Here is a 6,487-nt window from a genome sequence, read left to right on the forward strand (position 1 = left end):
ATGTCTAAGGCCTCAAAGCTTTTCCTGAGATAGTTTTGAAATTCAGGCAGGAGTGACTCAGGCTCGAATTTTGGTTCCTATGAGCTTGATTTAATTTTCCTCAGCTTCAGCTTGAACTTGCATATGAGTAGTTGGTGGTCTGTTCCACAATCAGCACCTGTCCTAATTTTCGCAGCTGATATGGAGCTTCTCTGGCGATTCTTTTCAGAGATATAATAGATGTGATTCCTATGTATACCATTAGTTGAAATCCATGTGTATAGGCTGCAGTTGTGTTTCTTATAAAATGCAACTAATAAGTCGTTGATTGTGCAAAATTCTATCATTCTATCTCCTGCTTCATTTCTGTCACCAAGTCCATGTTTTCCAAGTGCTGATCCTTCTTCTCTATTCCCAGCTTTTGCAATCCAGTCACCTATTAGTATTAATGCATCTTGATTGCATGCTCGATCAATCTCTGACTGCAAAAGTGGTAGAAATCTTCTATTTCTTCCTCTTTGGCTCTGGTTGTTGGTGCATATATTTGAATGATAGTGATATTCACTGGACTTCCTTATATGTGTATAGATATTATTCTGTCACAATATTGTGTTTCAAGATGGATATAGAAATAACTTTTTAACAATGAAAGCAACCCCATTTTTTTGCACCTTTTCATCTCCAGCATAGTAGATTCTATGATCCACTGCCTCAAAATGTCCCATGCCAGTCCATCTCATTTTGCCAGTACCTAGGATGTAAATATTTATGTGTTCCGTTTATTTCTTAACAATATCTAGTTTTTCTACATTCATGGTTCTTACATTCCATGTTGCAATCACTAGTGTCTGCATATAGGTGTTTCTCCTCCTTTGTGTTTCCATACTTGAGGGCTCAGCCTCAGTTGCAATGTCTGCTAGTCTAAGTGTGCTCTGTTGTACATAAAGTTTTGAAAGGCCTGCAACTTTGGAAGTGGATGGCTAATCCTTCTTTCTAGTCTGCCTTAATGTGATTGCTGAGATTTAGAACATTTTCTGACAGACAAGTATTTTACAGAGAAGAGCATATTAAAGACATTTTCCAGGAGTAGAAAAAACCAATAGATTCCGTGTTGTCCCCACCCTTGCCAGGTGTGTTTTGAGCTGCCCCCTTCCCTGCTCCACAAGCATTTATATCTACTCCTACCTACTCCAATCAACATCAGTCTCCCCTATCCAGCCCTTGATGTCATGGCCTATGTGTCAATCTTTCTGGACTTCTGTGATTCCTAACACCTCAAGCTGGAGCCAATTTCTTCCTCTGTGGCAGTATCTCTTGGCTTCAGAAGTTTTTTACTTCTTCTCCAGGACTGACTTCTTGTGCCTTAGTGCATCTTCTCCTCCATTTATGCTACAATAATTTCCCAGGGGAGGTTGATGAAACCTATAGATTTGGTATATAATGTTATCTACCTGGCCTAAGGGCCCCATGATTTGAAGGTGAGCTTGACATCTCCTTGCCACACGCATTGTACACCATTCTCCACCCTTCTGCCCCAGTGTTGTGTGCTCCAAGATTTGAAGGTGGGGCTGACCCATGGGCTTCTATGAGATGTAATACCTGCATGGGTATAGGGCCCGCTGAGACACCTCCTGCCACATGTGTGTACTCCCACGCTCTACCCGTCTGCCCCCATGCTCCATGTTTCAATATTTGAAGGTTTATAATTGCCAGTGTAGAATGTTCAGTATTTTCTTTGTGATCTGCTTTGTGCCAACCTTGGTATCACCAGAGATTACAGTACTGAGTTCCCAGACTTAACAACTCAAGAAATGGGAATTTTGCTGAGGTTTGTACAGACTATTTACTTAATAAGTAAGCTAAGCTCTCTTTGTTCTCACTGACAACTTAACTAACATATTGTTCAATAATTTTTCTAGCAAGCTGTTAAAAAAACTAGATAGAATAAATGCTTATTAGACCTTTTAAACCTAATGTAAATTCATGGTTTCGTGATTAATGAAGCCTCAATCTAACTTTACAAATATAACTGATGGTCAGCGTTGCCAAAGGTTGTTCTAAGTTTACCAGCAAAAAAAAAAAAAAAAAAAGGTAACACATAAAGGCACTGTTTTTCTCAATGTGACTGCATAAAAAATGAGTGATTATAAGAACACTAATAAGATTCCCATCAAAAGGATTCCTGGTTTGTTATAGAACTCTGTGTAAGCAATTTCAGTTTGTTGCCTTTAAAAAAGAAAACCAACCTCTAAGGAAAGCAATAAATTAAGGGCATATGGCAGCATACACCATTAAACTATGATGTAAGAAGAAAAAAATAAGTCTGTTGGGCTAAAATTTACAAGAAAGCATTATTATAAACATAAAAATGTTGTCTTCACTTAAGATAAGTTAAAACTGGAATTAGCAATATCAAAGAAACGTGAGCGGCCTTATGTTTTGCATACCATAGAAGTAGTTACTGGGATAATCTCTCTTAGTGACTAATCTTCAAGGCAATTGTTGTTATTGTTACGTGCCATCGAGTCACTTGGAACTCACAAAGACCCTATGTACAACAGCCTTAAACCCTACTCTATTTTGTGCAAATCTTACTGTCTCTGACACACCTACCTCCATTACCCAAGTCACTGAATCAATCCATCTCATTGAGGGTCTTCTCCTGTGCTGTCCCTCCACCCTTTCAAATATGACATCTCTCTCCAAGTATTAGTCCCTCCCTGCAACATGTTCGAAGTATGTCAGACGAACTTTCAGAATCCTTGCCTCCTAGGAGCAGCCAATTGCTAGCCCTAGAGTTAATTTTTTTTTCTTTGTAGCTCTTATTTACTCATTCAACAAACACAAATTAAACATCAGCCACATGTAGACACTACCCTGGGAGTGCAGGGGTCAACAGAAAAGCATGACCTTAACTCTGGAGCTCACAGGATACGGATCCATTAACTCAGAACCAACTTTTCCAGTCCTTCAATAGGAAGATTGCCTGTACTGATAACTGGCTCCTATAGCAGTCCTGAGTGAACACAACAGGAATATTGTTATTGATACATGCCGTGGAGTCAGAACCAATTCGTAGCTGAGCCTCCAGTGGTTTTTCAGAGGCTGTGTGTCACCTGGAGAGTGATTGCCCATCTTGCTCCCATAAAGCAGTGAGTGTATTTGAACCACCTTCTTTGGGGTTGGCAGTGACTCCTTAAATAGATGTATTCAGTTTATAGACAAGAGAGACACAGGGACATTCTCAGTGTCTAACACATTCACTAGTAGCTAAGGTGTAACTGTCAAATCTCTTGACCTTGGCTAAAATTCTGGTCTAGTAGTTAGTAGTTATTCCACTTAATCATTCACACTAAGCCAAGGTAGCTAGGGAGGACTCCCTGGTAATAAGTTGGTAGGCCTGGACTTAAGTACAGAAGCACCACTATTAGAAGCAATATAGCTGGGAGAAGAGAGTGAATATCATATGAGATGTAGAAACATAAAGCTCATGAAGTGAGCAGAACATTTGTGAATCTAAAGAGCTGAAATTTGTGAAATTAAAATGGTAATAAGAGGGCCTAATGTTACTTGACTAGAATGTCAAAAGTCTTTACTATATACAATTTTACGGAGAGCTCTGATGTCCAGGAGGTGTGCGGCCAACCCAAAAGCAGGAAGTTCAAATCCACCAGCTGCTCCAAGGAAGCAAGATAGGCAATCTCCTGTGCAATTCACAGCCTCTAAAAATCCAGCAGAAGGTTAGCTGTGAGAAGCGAGGCAATTTCCCTCAGATCACAGCTAGCAAATCACAACAGTTACATTTGGACCTAGGTACTTTGGTCTGAGCCTATAGACTTAACCATTTTGCTCTTCTACCTCTCATAAGAAAAAGTTGAAACTTCTAGAAAGATATTTGTCTGCCACTCAATACCCTTTTTCTATCCAGAGAATATGGTGTACAAAATGGGAATAGACATTACTTTCTCTCTGACAGTGCTATTGTGAGTTTTTATGGGTGACTATGCCTTCTCTCCTTTTTCTCTCCTAAGAAAAGCTCACTGCCCTTACCGGAGGGAAAAGAATCGTTCCTGAATTCCATTCACTTACTTCACTGCCCTAATTGCATATTTCTTGGTATTCCTCGCCAAGCATTAGCTTCTGTGGCCTTGAAAATCAATAGTGCCTTGTCCTTGGGGGAGTCCAGAAAATCAAAGCAGGAGGCCAGTATGTGACTGTTATTGTTCATGAAAAATGCCATGACCCTGGTGGCACCGTGGCTGCACAAAAATGGGATCTGCCTGTGTAGAAAGCAAAAGACTTTGTTCTAAAATGAAGGCTAGAATTTTTTATTATTAAATAAATGACAACTATGAAATCACATAACCAGTAAGTCTGGTAGTAGACTACCTTCAAGTAAAGCTGTGTCAGAGCAAAATCATTGTGCTTGAATTAGCTAAGTAGACAAGTATTACTCATATGTTCACCCTGGCACTAGGCACCAAAATCAACAGACTAAGAGTGGGAGAAGAGTGGTTCCTAAAAACAAAACAAAACAAAACAAAAACCAAAAAAACCACCCAACAAAAAACAAAACAAAAAAATCTCACACCTCAAGGTACTATTTAAAAAATAAAATTGACCATGAGTGGATATGTGGCAGACACACATCCATTCTGATGAAAGTCAATATAGCTGCAATCAATATGGTGATGGGAACGGCAGCAGGTCAGTATGGAAGCCAAATCTCTCACTCATCAGCTTCAAAGGCTGAGATAAACTTCCTAACAGGGTAGTTATTTTCAGAATCACTGGTTTAGCCAATGTTTTTTCCTTGAATAAACTAAACAATACAGGAGAGAGAAGAGAAATTAGAACTTTGAACACTCTAGTGACACCCTATAAGATAGGGAATTAGCTCTACCACGGTGGTCTTTGAAAGTTATTTCACGATACTGTTATATCACTTACCCAGAATTGCCATATTGACATTTCTCAAAACTTTCTTATTATCATCAAGTCAGAAACGACTCATAGCTGAACTTTCAGCAAGTTTTCAGAGATTATTAATTGTACGGTATATGGATCATCTTTGGCTTGAAAAGTTGCTGAAGGATTCAAACTTCCAGAGAGGAGCCATCTTTGAATTAGCACCTCAACTCCCCATAGACTACACCCCAGAGCTTCCCTCATCGACATTTAGCATTCCTTAGTACTGTTTTCTGGGGCGGGGGGTGGGGGTATCAACAACCAATTGAGCTTTTAAATAAATACATTGTCAATTTGACTATGAATGTCAAAATGGAGAAGTAATTGTTCTTTGATTTTATTTTGCTCCTGCTGTCAAATCACCAGAGATTGAATCTGATGGGAAATAAATAATGTCATGGGATTTAGCAACTCACAATTCTCCAAAACTACTTTTATATTCTCCTAAGATTCCATATAAACATCGATATATGTGCTGTTTCAGTTGTTCTGAGTCTGACTTATTTGTTCCTAAAACTCAATGTTAGCACTGAAAAAAAGCCTTGGAAAATTTGCAGATTAAAAGACCTCAAACAAAAAGAAACTGTTGTTTAGTCACTGATAACTCATAGCTACAAAGTAGAACTGCCCCATAGAGTTTCCAAGGGTTAGTAGAAGCAGATTGCCACACTTTGCCTTTTGGAAAGGATGAGAATTTGAACCCCAGACTTCGTGGAAAGACTCCATCCCATGACATCAAATATAGTCCAACTCCTAGTGATCCTCCAGGTGTATCTAAGGCTATGAGGCTTAACGAGAGGAGATTGCTTTATCTTTTCAAACACAAAGCAGTTGGTGAGTTCCAATTGCTAACTTTCAGTTAAGAGCTCCACACCTAACTTACTGCACTAGCAGGGCTCTCTGGGGGGAAATAGAAACCCTAAAATCTAGAACAGATTAATACAGTAGAAAACATAAATGAAAACAAACTAATGTGCTTATTTAACTGCAACTAATTCTCACTCCTTGCTCTTGAGAAAGGACCAACTCATAGCTGTCCCTTCATTGGATTTCTGAAGAGGTAAATCACATGGGAGAAGATTGAGCATATTTATTGCATGGAGTCTCTAGAGTGGATTGAAAGCGACACAGCCAATGGGTTAGAAGCATAACTCCATACCAACTTTGCCACTAGACTTCCCCATTTAGCAACACTATTGGAATGTTGGTGGAATAGTTTGCAACGTGTTGAACAGTTAACCAGAAGGCCCAGTGGTTTGAACCTACCAGCTGCTTTGAGGAAGAAAGATAGGCAATCTCTTTCCATTAAGATTTATAGCCTCAGAAATTGATGGAGGGTCACTGTGCATTGGAATCAGTTGATCGGCAATGTTGTTATTGTTAGGTGCTGTTGAATTGAGTGACAACATGCATATTTGTCCTTTTGTGACTGAGATACTTCACTCAGCATGTCCTCCAGGTTCACCCATTTTGAATAATATTGCATGAGTTCCTTGTTTTTCAATGCAGCATAGTATTCCATTGTGTGAATATATCACAG

The sequence above is a fragment of the Elephantulus edwardii genome, unplaced genomic scaffold (assembly GCF_000299155.1).
Source record: "Elephantulus edwardii isolate Elephantulus edwardi_28Jun2011 unplaced genomic scaffold, EleEdw1.0 scaffold00050, whole genome shotgun sequence".
Taxonomy (NCBI): Eukaryota; Metazoa; Chordata; class Mammalia; order Macroscelidea; family Macroscelididae; genus Elephantulus; species Elephantulus edwardii.